An 18,720-nucleotide genomic window follows, 5' to 3' on the forward strand; every position below is an offset into this window, starting at 1 on the left:
GGCTTTTGATAAACAGCATCAGAACCCGATGTGGGGATTCACGTGAGTGAAGCCGAGCCCCACTGTTTCAATCACAGTGCCTTTCTGAGCCAGATGCTCACATGGGGAGCAGGGGAGGAACTTTGATTCCCGACACCAAGTTTTCATCTCCACTGGATTCATCCTCTCTTACCGGCATCTCTGATGGAAAGGGAACACCTGGACCAGCCAGCAGGAGGGGAGAGTCACCTGAAGCCCAGGATCCCAAGGGTGACCACATCCATCCTGGACAAGAACCCGGAGCCCTTAGCTCAGTCATGTTTGTGCTATGATTGTGCTTGTGCAGATCTAACTGCAGGGCAACCTGCAAACATCTTACAGATACTGGAGTGAAAAAGAGGGTCTGGAAACTGGGGACAAGCAAATATCCCCACCACTTCCTAAAAGAATGGGTTCTAAAACTTGCCAGAGGGAAGGATGGAGTGAAGGGGTAGTTAAGGAGCTTGGGATGGACATGTACACACGGCAATATTTAATACAGACAACCAACAGGGACCTGCTGTATAACCCAGGGAATTCTGCTCAATGTTATGTGGCAGCCTGGATGGGAGGGGGATTGGAGGGAGAATGAATGCACGTATATGTGTGGCTGAGTTCCTTTGCTGTTCTCCTGAAACTATCACAGTGCTGTTGACTGGCTATACCCCAATACCAAAAAAAACACAAAAAAACAAAAAACCAGAACCGGTTCTAAAAACTATAGAAGAGCAGACTTGTTCCAATTTCCAAGCAAGCCCAGAAAAGGCGTGAGGCATTTGGGAAGAAAGTAGTGGTCTCTAGAGGAGCACTGCGAGTTCTCTAAGAGAAAGTCATTCCATGCTAACCTCGTTTCCTGTTTTGACGAGCTTCACCAGAACAGTCAATTAGGGGAATGCCCCAGAAAGTGTGTCTTGCTTTCAGTAAAGCATCTGAAAACCTCTCATCGGATCCTATGCACGTAAGATACAAAAGATGGTCCAAAGGATGGTGTGACCAGGAGCATTCACGCTGGATAGGAGGAGCACCCGAAGGAGTCCACTCACAGCATCATGTCAGTCCTGCTACCTCTAGTCCCACCACGGCTGCCAGAGACGGCCAGGATGGCCACCCAGAGGTCTCAGTTGGACTATTCAGGGTTCTCTCCCTTGTGGCAAGTGTGGTTTGAAATGGTTCTCTGCAGCTCTATACCTAGAGAAGGCTAAAAGCTCCAAGGGGACAGTGCTGGTCTCTGGCTGGTTTTGCACCAGTTCTAGCTACTGGAGGGAGCAGAAATGTTCCCATGGAGGCCCAGAGGGCTCTGTGCAGTCACCATTCAACTTAAGTTCCTACTGTAAGGCACGGCGAACGATATTCAACTTCCTTGACAAACCATAAAGCAAAAAGAAATACGTGTGTGAGTGTGTGTGTGTGTGTGTGTATAAGTGAATCACTTTGCTGTACAACAGAAATTAACACACCACTGTACATCAACTACGGTGGTGGTTTAGTTGGTAAGTCACGTCTGACTCTTGAGACGCCATGGACTATAGCCCACCAGGCTCCTCTGTCTGTGGGATTTCCCAGGCAAGAACCCTGCAGCAGGCGGCCATCTCCTTCTCCAACACCAAGTATGCTTCAATTAAAAAACTGATTAATTAAAATATAGCCTGGAAGGAGACACTGAAAGAGTATTTGTTGAATTTACAGAACGCAAGACCTCTGAGGAAAAAATGGCTCACTCACACGAGTTGGAAAACTGGGATGAAACAAGACAGAACCCATGTGAAGCCCTGCATTTCCTTTCAAATAGCAACCCACTGGAGGAGCACAAATTCAGGGTACATTTGATTCTAGCCATGCCGCTATGTGCTGAGTGCGGCCAGAACTGACAAAATGACACCTCAAAGGCTTCATCTTCACTGGTAAATTCTTTCTGTAATATTAAAGCTCTTCAGTGTGTGAGACAAGTCCTAAAAATCCCTTCCCTACTTACGGGGTGACCTTGTTGTAAGGACGTGGTAAAGTGCTTTGAAAAAGGGAAAGCTCTGAAATTCAAAATAGTGTTATTATTTGTTGTAAGGTGCTTTCCCTCCAAAAAAAGAAAGAAAAAACCTGACAGACTGCAAGTGATAAGCAGAAAGTGAATCAGCGCTGAGTTCCGTGTCTCCAGCTCTAACCCGAGCTGGCAGAGCTTGCGAGCTGCCCCGCTCTTGTTATCCACTCGCTCAGACTGACTCTTTGTGACCCCACGGGCTGCAGCACACCAGGCCTCCCTGTCTCTTGCCATTTCCCGGAGTTCGCCCAAGTCCATCCCCACTGAACTCACATCCAACCATCTCATCCTCTGTTGCCCCCTTCTCTTGCCCTCAATCTTTCCCAGCATCACAGTCTTTTCCAATGAGTCAGCTCTTCAAATCAGGGGGCCAAAGTATCGGAGCTTCAGCTTCAGCATTAGCTGAGCCCAGCTTCAAAAGCCTAAATGCCTCTCAGGCTCCAAACACCTCTTCTGGCCATCTGCTTTTCCAAAAGTTCTTTCTGGAAGATCAGCTTTCCACTGATTAAACAAGCATCCAGAAATCTCCCTTTCCAGAGCTGGGTCTTTAAAGATGTAACCGGGTAAATGGCCAGAGTGGACGCCAAATGACTTCAGTGGGGCCTGAGACTTTGTCAACGATTTTAAATTGTTTTCAGTCTCACTGCTCTTGCTGCTGTACAAGCCCTAGTTCAAAAGTTAGGAGAAAAATACACTGTATTTAGTTGCTGAAAGCAAGACAGGAGAGCAGGTCTTAGTCAAGGTAACAGACAGGGATAATGACCTTAAACTTCTTTCAAGAGGGTCAGTATAATTTTACTTGGTAGTTATAGGCCTCAGAGTGGTCCTAGACTGAGCTGCCTGTTAGAACTTCCTGTGACAATATGAAGGTTCTATTATCTGTTATCTCCAATATAGCAGCCACAAGTCACAGGTGGCTATCTACATTTAAATTAATTAAGATAAAAATAAAATTTAGCTCCTCAGTCACACCAGTCACATTTTAAGTTTTCAACGGATTCTCCTGGTGGCTGTCATTTTTGTCCATATGGTCCTAGACCAATCATTCTGAACCTTGGCTACACTATGGACTTACCTGGGGAGTTTTAAAAATACTGATAGAAGTCCCCCCACTCCAAATTCTAGTGTGATTAGTCCTGGTGGAGCCTGGGCATTTGAGTGATTTTTTTTTAACTCCTAGGTAATTCTAATGTCTGGCCTGGGTTCAGAACCATTACTCCAAACATTTACACACAGGGCACAGCCACAAACCCATGAGTGGTCCTGGGTTCCTGGCACTCTCAGGGGCTTTGTCTCTGCTGCTCCACGATACTTTTCTGCATAGTCTCTCCCTCTTCTAGAACCCAGGGAAACGTAATGGGGGAGGTGGATAAAAAGAACCTCAGGGTAGAGTGGAGCCTCAGGAATCTTTTCACCCGCTCTTCCTAGTGTTCTCTTAAGGAAATTGGTGTCCCGAGTTCGAGGACTTGCCCAAGGCAAAGGCTGGCAGAACAAGGATGGGAGCTGTGTCCTCCAGACACCCCGCACATCCCTTCACTGGGATGTCACCTTCTGGAATGTGAGTGAACACAATGTAACTTCAGGATATTTATAAGCAATGGAGAAGGAGAAGGGGATGACAGAGGATGAGACGGTTGGATGGCATCGTTGGCTCAATGGACATGAATCTGAGCAAGCTCCAGGAGATGGTGAAAGACAGAGAAGCCTGGCATGCTGCAGTCCATGGGGTCACAAAGTGCTGGACATGACTTAGAAACTGAAAAACAGCAACACAAGAAATGCAAAAGTTGGTTTCAGGTGAGGGTCTGAGCATCCAGAGGGCAGATGGCTCACGATCAACCTTTCCTGCTGGGCAGTGACCTGGCAGGAAGATTGGGTCCTCTCTGGGGGTACACTGTTTATCTCCTTAGGTCGTCAGAATAAAGGGATTGGCAGTTTCCTCATCCAGTAGACAGTGGTTAGAATACAAGGTGCTCAACCTCACAGGGTCGCTCTGAGAAGCAATGTCATGATGGATCCAGTCAATACCTTGTCCCTGAGCAGAGCGTCAGGTGCTGGGGACAACTTGAGGGGGAAGACAGATCAGAGCCTGCCTTTGCTGCTGCTGCTGCTGCTGCCGCTAAGTCGCTTCAGTCGTGTCTGACTCTGTGCGACCCCATAGACGGAAGCCCACCAGGCTTCCCCGTCCCCGGGACTCTCCAGGCAAGAACACTGGAGTGGGTTGCCATTTCCTTCTCCAATGCATGAGAGTGAAAAGTGAAAGTGAAGTCGCTCAGTCGTGTCCGACTCTTAGCGACCCCATGGACTGCAGCCTACCAGGCTGCTCCATCCATGGGATTTTCCAGGCAAGAGTACTAGAGTGGGGTGCCATTGCCTTCTCTGGAGCCTGCCTCTACAGAACTGAAATCCGGAGGGGCAGGTGAGAGTGATAGCTAGCTAATAAGTGAACAAGCAGCGTAATTGTAGAGGGAATGGGGTCTGTCAGGAAGGTGGTCAGAGAGGCCCCCCTGACTTGGGGACATTTGGGCTGAGACCTAGATATACATCTTGTATATACTATTCAGGGCGGTAGGGGGGTTTTGATATGATCATCATGGTCTACTGATAAATTAATTCTGAAATGTGTGAAACAGTAGGACACAGTCATTTTAAATTATTCTTATGTGTCTGCTAAGCTTAAACATGAAGACAGACGGGAATTTCTGGAAGCAACTCCTAATGGCCTCTTTGGCCAGGTCCCCAAGAGCATGGAAATGTCCTACCAAGAGCTGGGGAAGAGAGTGCGGTCCAGCAGAAGGGACGTGCTGGTGTTTACTCATTTTAAGGAATATTTTGCTGCCAATTCCAGGGGCTCCAATGTGAAGGGTGGGTTTAAAAAACCTGGGCATCTGTGGTCTGTAATGAACTGTCCAGCACCCACCACACGTGGCGAGTGACGCCTAGAGAGGCTCCCACAGAAGCAGACTACAGGTGTTGGGAAGGCCAGGCAGCCTGACCCCAGCTTCACCTTTGTCTTCAGAACCTGGCACAGAGAAGCCCAAAAATCCCTTGTGGCACGAAATGGTGAATGGGCGACTAATGTGCAGAGACGGGGGGGGCAGCTGAGAAGACGGAAGTCTGCAGTATAAGCTCAAGTTGGTGATGATTCGCGGCCACCGTCTGCAGGCCATGATCAGAGAGGCTGCGGGAAGAGACTTCCAAACACCTCCCAGTATTTTTCTCAAGTGTCAGCTCGCCAGTACTGATTCGAGAGAGGGCTTCCTGGGAGAGAAGAAAAGGCAGGGCAGACCAGACTGAGTAATAAGTGATTCAAGTTCAACACACTTCTTCTAGAAGCTGTCATAATGAGCTGTGTGGTTGTGACACGGTTTCTCTGTGGTCCTAGAGAAATGAATCTCAAACTTTATTTGGTCTCCTCTACATTGAGATTTAAACAGAGCTATTGAGATCCTGGAGGACAGCGGAGCCTGGAGTGCTTGGGGTCTGAGTCCATGGGGTCTCAAGGAGTCAGACACAACTTAGCGGATGAACAGCAACAATAAGCAAACAATCCATTTTTCTTTAGTTATGCTTTTAATGAAGAAATAGGGACAAAGGTACACTGAGACTGGCCAGCTACATAGGAAACCGACCAGACTACACCATGACCACAATATGGCAGACACATCGCACTGAATGTCGAGTCCACGGCGGTTGGAATCAGGTCCCAGGGCCAGCCCTTCCCCTGCACTCAGCTGTGGGCAGCAGGTAGAGGTGTTGCAGAGGGGCTGAGTCTTGTGTCATTTTCAAGCAAGTGTGTCATAAAGTTTCCTGTTTCATCTCCCAGTTATTCTGAAACAAAAACATGCACGAAAAACACAGGTCACTGCCAACCGCATTGAGACACAGTCACTCCAGTACATGGAAACCGAAAAGGGAAAGACAGATCGTAAATGCCACAGTAAGATGGGGAATCAAATTTATCAGCATCTATTCAAATAGTGATAATCAACAAAAACTGCGGTGGGGATGGGGGTGGGCGGGGCATCTGTTCAAAAATAATTCAGAAAGACGCTGTAAAGGCAGATGTTCCCAGAAGCCCACTGCCTGTTTACTGAAAAGTTGAAGTCAATTCTGATTCCTCTGGGTCCAGGTCTAAGTCTGGGGCACATCATGGCACTTCCCCTGTGTGCCCTTGTTGGTCTAGCTGAAGTCAGATAGGACTCCTTGGACAACCCTGGTGTTGGCCCAGGTGATACTCTAAGAGCCTCTCCTCAGGGGTCCAAAGAGACTTAAAAGAAGTCACCATGGAATTGTAGTTGGATGCAGGTGGATGTGGAGGATGGTGTCTGAACTTCTGGTCCCCTCTCCTCTTCCAATTCAAGAGAGCTGGTCTCCCAGGGACCTCACAGCATTATGAGCACACAGGCTTGTACCGAGCAGCCTCAGCGAGGTAGGGGGAAGGAGAGATGGTAAGAGCGGGGGTCTCATCCAAGCAAAGACCCTGAAGGACAGCACAGGGCTGAAGATAACTCCAGAGACTATGATTCTTTGAAAACCGCTTTCTCCACTTGAGGCTGGTATGGTTTGGCTCCCAAGCAGCAGATTGTTTTTGGAAACTCACCCTTAATTCTCCCAAATAAGTGAAGGGACAGGTCCAGAGACAGACAGAGGGATGGCTTGATTCATGAATATAAACGGTCCAACCCCTCCCAAAAAATGGGCTTTGCACTTAAATCTGCTGCTCAGACCTTGGATAAGGAAGAGAGAACTGGAGACAGCACGGTCATGGGAGCAAAGGCAATCCACACCTGCCCACTCTTCCCCACTGCATTCTCTGACCAGCCACCACTGATGGTCAGAGGGTGGGTGCGCTCTGCCCAGGACTGTCCAGAACTTTCTTGCGCACCCTGTCATCCCTTCCACGTGCCATCTTTCCTGGATGCGACCCTGAGTTCACTCAGATAGCCAGCTGCCCGGGTCCCTCTCCCTTTCCTGACTTTTGTTAATGGCACACAACTTTCTGCAAAAAAAGGTTGGGAGCGGGGGGTGCTGCATAATTTTGGAAAAGCTCCATCCTTCTGGAAGAGATTCGTTCACAATGCACAGTAACATGCAGAAGACCCTAAGAAGTTAGGAAATGAAAGCCATTTGAATTAATTTCTTGTGTGCTTCCCAAACATATCTGGAGTGGAACCCCTCTCACACTGGAACTTCTGCTGACAGGGTTCCACTGGGCGACAGAGAGCGGAGCTTCACTTAGACCAAGTCCTTGCTGTCCTGACACTCACAGGGCAGTTGTGACAGTCTGTTTATTTCTTGGAACTCTGTATTGCTTTTCCTCAATATTTTCCCTCTAAGGTCCCCCACATACGAGTTTGCTGAATCACACAAACTATTGCAGCCTTTTTTTTCTCTCTCTCATAAGCCTCCTTTGCTAGTGACCTTTCTGAGTGATGATGAACCTGGCTGTGTGCTTGCTGACATCCTGGGGAGAACGATGCCCACCTGAGCCTGTTGGGAATACCAGTTTCCTAGTTTGTGTTCAATGAGCTAGCATTTTCTAATGTGACTTAATATCTGAATCTGGGCCCAAGATTTTATATGCAGTGTCTTCCTGGGTGGGCAAAGAGAAACAGGAACTAAGACACGCATGGGTAGAAGGGGCGACCTGGTTCCCCTAGTTTGAAATAGAGAGGCAGCTAAGGAACCTATGCTCCTCTCCAGTTCTGAGTGGGAAGGAAAAACCAGAGTGCAAGAGCCCAGGCAGGATTTGGTATGCATCACTTGACCATGTGGACTTGGACCAAAATAACAATGGGGGGGGGGGTGTCATCCGGTCAACCTACATTTTACAGACACACAGAGTGAGGAAGCTGGCAGTCTTCCTGGGTCACTCTGGAGAAGACGTTGCTGGGAATGAGACCTGGGTCTCTCCTACCTTCATCCCTAGATTCTGAACTCTAGTTTTCCACTGTAAAACCTGATCTAGCTGGTGTGGGAGTTTTTGCACGCATAAGTCAAATCCTGAGCGACTCCACATTGACCGGGCTCTCCAGTTATCATGGAAGAAACTCAAGATTTTACATCCAGGGATTCTAAAAGGTTTGCCCCCAATTCAGAGCTGACCACACAAATGGATTCTCATGTGCCAGCATACATTGGGATGGGGCAGAGATCACCAGCACTTCTTTTGCATTGGGATATTCCTAGAGAAATTTCTGGTCACACGTTACTCCCTTATTCTTACTCCCAGCTTGACTGAGCTGTGTTTTTGCTGCGGGTCTCTAGCATTTGGGGGACCCCCATGTGCTCGCCCCACTGTGGGTGCCCAGCTCCACTTTTCCTCAAATCTGTACCTCACACTGTGAATACGAGTCCTCATCAGGGACTGACGCAGCCCTGAGATGCAGCCCAGGCGATTCCCTGGATGCTCCCCAAGCCAGGTCCCACATTATATCCTTTCAGCTTCTTATGGCAGAGGAAAGTCCTCAGCCTGGGAAACTGGGAAGTGGAGAGAGACAGAGCTCAGACATCCAACCCCTGACTGGATGGGTCACAGCTCAGGGCATTTCCCCTCGATTCCATCCAAGCTTCTACTTCCCAGGTGGCAGGAATAGAGCAGGAATACTGGAGTGGGTTGCCATTTTCTCCCCCAGGGTATCTTGTCAACCTAGGGATGAAACCTGCATCTCCTGAGTCGCATTCATTGGCAGGCCCATTCATTACCTTTGAGCCAGCAGAAAGAGTGGGACAGGACTTAGCGACTAAACAACAACAAGTACCCGGGCAGGGGAATGGGGAAGAAAAGAGCACACACTTCAACTTGCTGTAACATCCTTGATAGTGCCGAAACCCCAGTGCCGAAAGACCAGACCAGAGCCCCCAGCCACCCACGTGCAAAACACACATTCAAGCCATCGAGGGCTCCATCAAGCTCTTGGGAAAACGATGGGCCAGGCGCTCACATCCTGTTCGTGTTGATTCATATCGGATTCGGATGGGTTTGGAAGCCAACTTTTTTGAGCTTTTGAAACTGTTGCCAGGAGGGTGTGGAAAGCTTGGCAGTGCCGAGGGGCACACTCTCAGAAAATGAAAACTTGGAGGACACGCTCAACAGACATGACTGTTCCTTACAGACTAATTTTAGGGATAAGTGATATGGATCCCCCATGCCAATGATTCAGCTTTTGTGCTACGAGAGATGTCAGGGCAGGGGAAAGAGGAGCCACCCTTGAGAGGCCCCCTCCCTTGTTTCTGGGGAGGGCCCCGTTTTTAGAACAAAAGCCGCATATCCCCTAGCAGACATAGAACCTTTTCTGAGGGGACCTCCCCGAGAAGCGGTTTTTGCGAAGTGTTCCATGCATCATTACAGACCTACCCATGGTTCAGGAAGCCTCAGTCTTTAAGAAAGCCATCAGCAGAGTGCAAGCCTGTCCCAGGGCTGCCCCAAACACAAGAAGCATCCTGTAGTCCATTGTTGGCTGAGCTCATCCCATCCCATCCCAGATACTAGTCTGGATGTGTGCTTTCTGTGAGCATCTGCCCGCTCAGATTGCTGCTGCAGGAGCATCTTTCTCACCTGGGAGGCAGGGGAAGTTCAGCCACCAGCTGGTACCTGATAGCACTCAGCCTCCAGTCCAGCATCCTGATCGTGATGCTCCTCCACCTTCTAGGATGAACAGGAGTTCATGGGTGATTCACCCTGAGCCCCGAGGATCTCGGAAATCTGTCCACCTCTTGGTACCAAAAGGGACCCACAAAATATCTCCCTCTGTTAATACTAAAGGTTTCCACAAATGGAGACAAGGTGGGCAGCCCAAGGACTGGGCCTCACTCAATCATTTCCTGGTTTAGTCAATACCACTCCCCTCCCCTTGGTCACCTTCTCTATCCATAAAAAATCCTTGTTTCAAAGAATTAAACCTCAAAAACATTTTAGGAGATCTATAGTCTGGTTGACATTGTAAAAGGTCAAAGTTACAGGTAACCTTGCTATACTGTTACTAAGGGATGCAAAAGTCTTTCTGAAAGGCTGTTTTTACCTCTAAAGTTGGACTAAAACACACGAAGGGAATCTCAGCGTTAAAGGGGAAAATAGAGACAATATTTAGGCCTCTAGGTTTTCCAATCACCCTTGGCCCATGGCCCTAACTAATGGTCCTTAATATGGACCCCTGGACCAACAGTATCATCTGAGAATTTTCATAAATGCAGATTTTCAGGGTGTGCCCTAGACCTTCTAAATCAGAAACTCTGGCAATGGGACCCAGGGATGTCTCTTTTCACAAGTGCCCGAGTGATTGTGACACACACCTGAGTATCACCAGTGGCAAGTAACACCCGGGCCGTGGGCTCATGATCATGACCATGGCCATGGCAGGTCGGCTGTCTACTGATGCTCTCTGCTTGATCAGCTGTCCCCAGGCTCCTCACTGAACAGCTCTGCCCTGAGTTGCCGCAGTGGGAGGAGAGAACCGGCAGCCCCAAAGCCAGCTGAGACTGGCAAGCACGGTCTGGGCTGACCTGGGAAGAAAGGCCGGCACAGCTCGTTCTGTAATCCTCTTTCCCAGACGCTGTGCATCTGCAGAGCGTGGGACTGACACCGTGGGATTCTACACCTGTACCCGGGAATCCCCCACATCACATCTCTTTCCTGGCCAAGCCCTCTCCTCCCACACACAGCCTTCCTCTCCCCCACGCGCTCTGCCTGGGGAGAATCCTTGAGCCATGATGTCTATTGGTATTTCTCTCGAATAGAAGACTAGAGAATGCCTTTACCTGACTGCCACTCTGAGAGGAGAGGGGAGCACAGGCCCCCTCAGCTTCGGAGCCTCGCTCACCCCCGGTGGTACACAGGCAGGGGGCTGATGGCTGAAGGCTCACAGCCAGATAGGTAGGTAGCAACACATGACCAGGTCAAAAAAAAAGTTAAAAAAAAATAGTTTGTTTATCATTTTAAAAAAACTAACCTCATACAGGAAGTATGAGAAGAAGAAGAAGAAAAACACAGCCCCAGGCTACAACACCGAAAGTGGCAGCCTTGGATACAAACCAAGGGAAGGCCCTGCAGTTCCCATTCCCACTTTGCAGGGGTGGTGGGAACAGGTAGGGCACTGGGCAAGGGTGGGGATTTACAAGGAGGGGGTTGCAGGAAAGAAATGGACCGTGAGTCCCGAGGCACAGCCTTGCCACATACAGTGGGAGGACGGCGCCCCGTCCAGGGCCCTCCAGGCGGGGATGGCTGTCCCAGCCAGAAGTGAAGAAGAAGACGCCTAAAATGGAAACTGCCCTCTGAAAGCATCCCCCGCGTCCGCCCCTGCTGGCCCACATTCTGCCCTTTGTGTGTTTCAGGTCAGGACCAGATCATGCTCACCACGCCCCACACGCCCTCCAAAGCTAACAGCAGTCAGCTAGGCAGACCCCACCATGCCAGGCCTTCCATCCAAGCCGGTGGCTGGGTACCCCTTCAGGACCACAAACCCAAACTGGCCAGCCTTGTTTTGGTTTGAAGGGCATGGACACGAGGCCACCCAAGGCAGACAGGAGTCAAGTAGGACCCCTAAACCAGGGCCACCTGCCCTCCCTGAATGTGGCTCAAATGGATTTATTTTTTTAATAGGGGCCAGGAACTCACAATGTCCACCCAAGAATTCAAATGAGGAAAAACAATGAGACTCAAGAACATTTCCTCTTTCATAGCACGAAATAGTAAGAGGATAGGAAACAGGAATCTTCCCTCCTCATCATTAAAAAAAAAAAAATACAAACGCTCTCAATGTGCCCACACTGGAACGACACCAACGAAATGACTCCAAGTCATGACTATCGCTGTCAAAGAAAGCCATTTAAAAAAGAAAGAAAGAAAGAAAAAGAAAAAAAAAAACTCTGCACACCCAAAAATCTCAAAATAGAACCAAAACCTGCAAATCATACTCAGGCGTCTATTGTGAACCTATGTTTTAGCATGCTCTTGAAAAGGTTAATAATTTTCCTACCGAAACTGAATGTGGGTTGTGAAAGAACATTAAAATGAAGAAAATTTCCCCGTGGCTGCTATTTTATTATCACCAAAGCCATCAAGTTTCAGTTTGAGTTATTTGTATTTATTTGTGAAAACAAAGATTAGATAAGTAGAAACATAGACCTCATCCTAATTATTGCCCTGGAGTATCTGATTTTTCAGACAAAAAAAAAAGAAAAAAGAAAGAGCATCAGACACACACTCAAGGCATGAGAATTCAAAACAACAGAGAGGAGAGAGACGGTCCTGTTATCTCATCCTATCACTTGAAACGATGTATTGTCTCATGTCAAACATTAATATTTGTTTACAGTCTCTAACAACCACACGAGAGGCAATGGGTGCTTTGAGTCGTTAAAGCTCTGGTCCACTGTAGGCTCAGGTAGAGAACTATCTTTTTTAAGCTGCAAACTTTCATGTTTTTGTTTTACACTTGCAGAAATGCAGTCCCAGCCATATATTTCCACGTTGAAAAGTCTTGAAAAAAGGGGAATTGAAGAGTTGCTTGAAAACATCCAATTCTGAGCCTTGAGATACTTTCCAAGCAGTTGAGCTGGGATGAAACCTGGGGTTGAGATGCAAAGCTGGATTTTAACTCAAATGGGTCTCAGATGCCAGGTAAGCAGCTTGTTTTCTGAAGTTTTCAAAGAAATCCTCTGAATGAAATGGTTAATCAAAATCAGGGGTGAGCAAAAATCTCTCTCCACGTTCTGCCGGCACAACATAAACAGCAGAATGAAAAAAATAACATGCAAAAAGACCTGCAGTGGTCTCACATCACCGAACAAACTGTTTTTCTACCTATTTTGTGTTGCTGGCTTTTGTTATCAGCCCAATCGGCAAATTGTGGCCAATTTTGTCATGGTTGAAGCAGACATTTTGTTCCCAAACTGCTTTCAACATTTTAGCTACCAAATAGTTTATGAGAAATTGAAGTAGCCACAATACAAACAGAAAAGGTACCTAATCTTGCTACATTAACCCCTTTTTAAGGTTAAAGTGACACACACACATAAAAGATTAAAAACAAGAATTCTAGCAAATTCAAATTCTGAAATAACCTAAGCAGAATTTCCTGGAAAAAAGAATAATTAATGATTAACCTACTGATTGGATTTTGAAACCAACTACACAACATTCCCCGATTCTGACCACAGGACACCACGAAAAGAGCTTTTAATGACACAAGAGGTAACTTTTATTTTACATCCACACACATCAAATGCTGTTTGAACCTGCACAGCCAAATTCTAAAGGAGTCGATGAAATTCTGCTAAAGGCAAAGAATCGGTTAAGCACTTATTTACTACTGAAAATAAATGACACCCACGTAGTTCATCTTATATATTAATATTGAAACCAAAGAGCAGTCTCCTACCACAAATCATTTCATTAAAAGAAAATAATGAACTAGTTAAAATGAAAACACAGGGTTTTACTTGATGAAACATTCAGTATTCAGATCAAAATGAGAGAAAGCTGACCTGGCTTTTCAAAATTTCTTTTTGCTTAATTCCAACAACAAATTGAAGATGAAACAAGGATGAAAGACTCCTTGTTAAAAATCCAAGGAGTATTAGTTGCAAGAAAAGCAGAATTTCTGACAGAAGACTTAAGAAAACTCTTCTCTGTTTGCAATCCTATCTCATATTTGAAGGCACAGCATTATGTACATTTTTAGCCTTTTAAAATATCAGCATGCCCACACACTATCTCAGATTAAACCAAGGAGAAAATGACACATTCTGAAACCATTCTCTAAAGCTCCTTTTCCTGATAACACTCAGGCACTCACAATCAATTTAATGAGTTTCTAAAAAGCCCAAACAGCTCTCCATAAAGAGACAGAATTGTTCACAACAGCCTGCAGGTATTTCTAGATTTTGCAAGCAATACTAACAGTCCTTGCTATTTACATTTAGAAAAGCTAATGTGTTTTCAACATCTATATCAGAAAGAAATACTACTCAGGGCTTTGGCTAATTAAATTGAGGAACAATTTGAAAAACCCCAAAAGATCCAGTCCAGCAGTCCCCTGATTTCAAACAATTTAAAAATTAGTTCATTCTCCCCTCACCAAGTCCTTTGCACAAATACATATTCTCCTAATCTATTCCTACTTGAAAATTCTTAAGATAATAAAGAAAGTAAACACCCACAAGAGAGTAAGAAGTCATTTCTTCCTAAAACATAGGGCGGCAAGATAAACAGTGAAAAGAACTAAAAACAAGTAGCACAAGTCAGGAAGAACACAGAACACAGGCTGAGGGACAGAAAACTTAACAGGAGGAATTTTCAGTCCTGAAGGGTGAACTCATTCACGGTGAGTTTCAGGTATCCTCAGGGAGTGATCAGCATAGCTTTGGGGAAACTTGAAGCGAACACAGTATCAATGTAATAACATTTTCTGGTTAGGCTGTTTGACATCAGACCCAAAACACATGATTCAGAATTTACACACTTTATGATTTTATGATCCAGCTCTTTCAATATTATGGGACTGTTCTGATACTTGAGAGCAAGCAGCCTGACTTGCGTAAGGCAACAGCATTTTATAACAAACCAAAAAACCTTGAATGAATCCTACGATGAAAGATGACAGGGAATAAGAAGGCTATGGTAATCACCTGAATTTGTTACTTTCAGACATTTTCTGTATGAGTCTCTTACCCTAGAATATCTGCCCTCACCCTTAACCAGCATAATCGAATATTCACATTCAGAAAAACCCTGACCTTAGCCAATACTTGCCACTCTTAAACCACATATCTCCCCTTCCCCCGACATAAGACTTGGGAAATGAGGGTGATTTTAGTCATCTGGAAAGAGTGAAACATGACATTGGTCTTTAAGCACTTTCTTCAGAACCGTTGTCATTTAAACTCTTTTACCACAAGTAAAAAAGGCCGTGCTCACGGAACAAATTCAAGTTCATCCTCAGTTGTATCTGTAACCTGGGAATTTCTCATGAGCAGGGTGGCACAGGACAAAAGCTTTCATGGAAGAAAGATTCAAAGCACTTTAAAAAAAAAAAAAACAACAACTCCCACTTTTTTGGCAAGTGTAAAAATCAAAAGGTAAATTCTACCATATGAAAATTTCATGTTCTCAGCACAAGTACTTCACCTACAACTAGCTAACTTCTTCTTTTTTTTTTTTTTTTCACAAAATGCATGTGTTAACACCAAGGTTTTGAAATACCATTGTTATATTTGGAGGCATTCCTAGGTGTAAGTAAGGGTTTTCTCCCCCATTTTATAGATACACATTTTTACTGGGAGTCAATCTGTTGTGTATGAAATGACAAAAATTTTGTTAGAGCAATCTGGCTTTACAGGTTCTACTGTAAAATTAAAAATTAGAAACCAAACCATTTTTTTCTTGAAAGCAAGAAATAATTTTCCAAAATCCAGAAATAACTGCCTCTGGAAAAAAGAAAATAAAAATGCCAGACAGACAAGGGTGAAAAAAAAGCTCAGAATCTTTGCCCTGAAAACAAAGGTCTCTCACATTGCATTTTCTATTTTTCACAAGGAAAAAACCAAATAGCTCTCTAGTCCCCAAATGAGATATGTAACAAGTACTGGAAAAGTGCAATATGTTAAATATTAATAAATCTAAAGGAAAACAGGTGTTGCAATTTTTTTTTCTTATTAGTATGAATTCAACCTACTGTGTTGGTGAATTGACAGAGATCAGACCCTGTGTCTATAGCATCAGAAATAGGATGATGTGTGTTGGAAACTCAGGTTTGAGCTAAATGATTCTCCATCTGACAGGGTCTGTTAGCATTATTAAAAGCATCGTGAATAACCCTGGATCATGAATAGCATAGTATATTTTTGAGTCTAAAAATCCTTCATTGATGTTGGCTTGAAAACTGTTTAATTAGCTGTAAGATGCCAACCAATCTCTTTATCAAAGCCAGCTGAAAACAAAACTGAGAGAAATAGCTTGTGGTTTCACAAAAAATGTATTTACATGAAGTATATTTTAAAGGGAGTTCGATCATTAGGTACAATGTCATCTATGCCGTGCGGTGGATTTGACATTTAAAGATGTCAGAGGTTGTCAGATTTATCTCCAGCCTATACTTAGTTCAGAGGTAACCACTTCTGTGAGCAGATCTTGTTTTGTTGATTTCTAGCCTAGAAATCTGCAAAGATTTAACTCTTATTTACTGAACACAGATCCTTTCCCTGTCCTCTCACTTCCTTACTTAAGACTGACTAAAAAGAAAGTGGGGCCAAGGGGGACAAAGTGGAATTGAAGCCCACTTTCACACTGGGTTACAGGGATTGTGACAGAACGAGCAAGTCATGGTGAACTGGGCACAGAGGAGCAGAGTGATTGACAAGCGTGATGTTTCCTAAAACACAGAGGGGTCCAAACCCCAACCCACTGCTTCACACAGCGTGTCTTGGAAACAACATGCTGATAAGAAGAACTGTTCTTCACTTCACACTTAACATTGTCCACTTCAATGGAAAACCCAGAGTGAGACCAGAAGTTTTACCACGATGAAAACTGTCTCAGCAAAAGTCCCCTCGAAGGAGCAGTAAAATATCCCAGAAAGACATCAGCCTTTAAACATCTTCACATCAGGAACATGGCTTGATAGTTTTGTCAGTCTATTTAGTGGCCATGTAGTCATGCTTTACATTTAACTGAGATGGTTTAGTGAATCACCACCGTTGCACTATCACAAGAGATGGGTTTAAAGAATGCATTAGTCACTCATTCACTCTTTTCCAAAGATCACTTTTCATCTTGTCTAATTTGTTGAAAATGAAAATTAAGCTCAAAGACAAATTCAGCTTGAGAGAAGCCGTAGTAGACCCAAGTGAAATTTGCAGCCAACAGCACCCTTGAACCACACAACCTCATGCCTGGGACCACACACATCTTTCAAAATGAAAGGGAAATGGTCGTTGATGTTACAGGACCAAAATGTACATTGTAAGTAAGAACTCTGTTCCTCAGGACCTTTCTACCTTAATTCACGTTGTAGAGGTCAAAGGGTACCAGCGTCAGGATATTAATTCAGGAATTTACATGCAGTTAGAAACAATTTGTAAAGGAGTACAGAAAAAATGTTCTCAAAGACTGCCACTGCTCATCAATTACTTTTCATAGTTTGTTTTACAAAGGGCTTCTCCCCAAACCCAAGTCTTTCGTTGTTAATCATTTTTTTTAAAGATGTAGCATAAAATCTGTCCATGTAGGTTGTCATTCAACCCCAAGAGAGCCAGGAAATCCCCACCAGGGTCTGACACAGCAGCTAGAAAAGGAAGCATAACAGGGGCCCGAGGAACGAGCAGAGGACAAGAATGTGTCCTGTCTTCTGCTCTGTGACTCTCTGAGTGAGAAGCAGCCATTTGATTCATTTTCTAAACTGAAAAACAACTGGGCTTCGTTTATGAAGAGTTCTCTTCTTGCCTGTGTGGTGGCTTTCCTTTGGGAAGTTACCAAAACTAGTGCCCAAGCACCAGGAAAGCTGGAATCTGGTGAGGGATGGGAGAGAGGGGCTTCCTGTCCCCCAAACGAGGGGCCTCTGCTTCTAGATTCTGAGAGACCTCGTCCTGCCTGTTCCTTTGACCTCCGGACCGAAGTTCAAAGCCAGTGCACAAGGGTCCCAGGGACAGCTAATCAGCCAGTTTCCTTTACAGACTGGTTTTAAGGACAGATAAAGAAAAATGGAGTTACGAGACAGCACTAAAGCACTTCTGATGGGACGATTCTAGAATGGGAAGGCGAGCCTGCAAAATCCGACATGAAATCTTCCAAACAGTTCAGCACATCAGAGGGATTCCCTCATTGGCAGGACCCTTCCCAGCGGTCTGTGGCCGTTGTCACAGACCAAAAGGCCAGGAGGTGACAGGCCCTGCCACGTGCACCTCCTCCCTGGGCTGCCTTTGTCCTTGCCGTGGTTCCCACTCTGTTGATTTTGTGACACTCCCGCCAGGCTTGCTTTCCGCAGTCGGTCGCCTGTTTCCAGGGAAGGAGCCCTAATCCCTTCAAAGGAACAAGAGCAGCCGCCGTCCACACTTGGCAGTGAACAAGCACAAACGTCTCCGTTTGGTGACAAGGCAGAAGCAATCCTTCAAAACACCCTCACTGGCATTTTCCCTCTGCAGGCTGGCAATACTCCCCCCTGCTGAGACGCGTCTTCTTCTCCTTCAACTGGGGTTGGTGCCTTTGTGACAGATCTCGTGTCTGTAACAACTGTCCTCGTCCCCCACCGCCCTGCCCCAGGTGATGGCGGACGACTAGCAGAGCTCAGCTGTAGGTCTCACTCCGCTGTCAGCCTTTATTTACCTTTTTTTTCCCCTTTTTGTTCTTGGAGCGAAGCAAACCACATCGTCAAAGCATTTAAAAACACAAACCAAAGGAAGCTGGGTTTCCAGGCTTTAAGTAGATGCTCTTTACCCACAGTTTATTTCCAGGAGTCGCTTGGAAACCATTGTCACTTTTCACTCGGATTCAGTGAGAAGCCTAGCATTTGGAGTGGTAAAAGTGATCTATGCTTGCCTCTTGCCAATGGGAAGCAAAGCCCAGCCTCTGTCCTCAGACCGAGACTCACCTCAGCTCCCCTGGACGCGGCTTCCCCAGCTCTCTTCCGCGCCTTCTGTGCGGGCGGCCGGCGTCCAGGCCCTGCTGGCGGCCG

The 18,720-nt window shown here is 45.9% G+C and overlaps 1 long non-coding RNA gene across 1 annotated transcript in view; it reads right to left on the reverse strand.

The window, feature by feature from the left end:
- Window positions 1–5,604: 5,604 nt before the first annotated feature.
- LOC129539006 (uncharacterized) overlaps window positions 5,605–18,720 on the reverse strand; it is a 63,735-nt gene continuing 50,619 nt past the window's right edge. The window contains exon 2 of the long non-coding RNA XR_008682376.2: window positions 5,605–5,881. This is a non-coding gene — a long non-coding RNA (uncharacterized LOC129539006). The remainder of the gene's footprint in view (window positions 5,882–18,720) is intronic.

The sequence above is a fragment of the Moschus berezovskii genome, chromosome 11, assembly GCF_049115385.1.
Source record: "Moschus berezovskii isolate FMDL1 chromosome 11, NW_MosBer_1.0, whole genome shotgun sequence".
NCBI lineage: Eukaryota > Metazoa > Chordata > Mammalia > Artiodactyla > Moschidae > Moschus > Moschus berezovskii.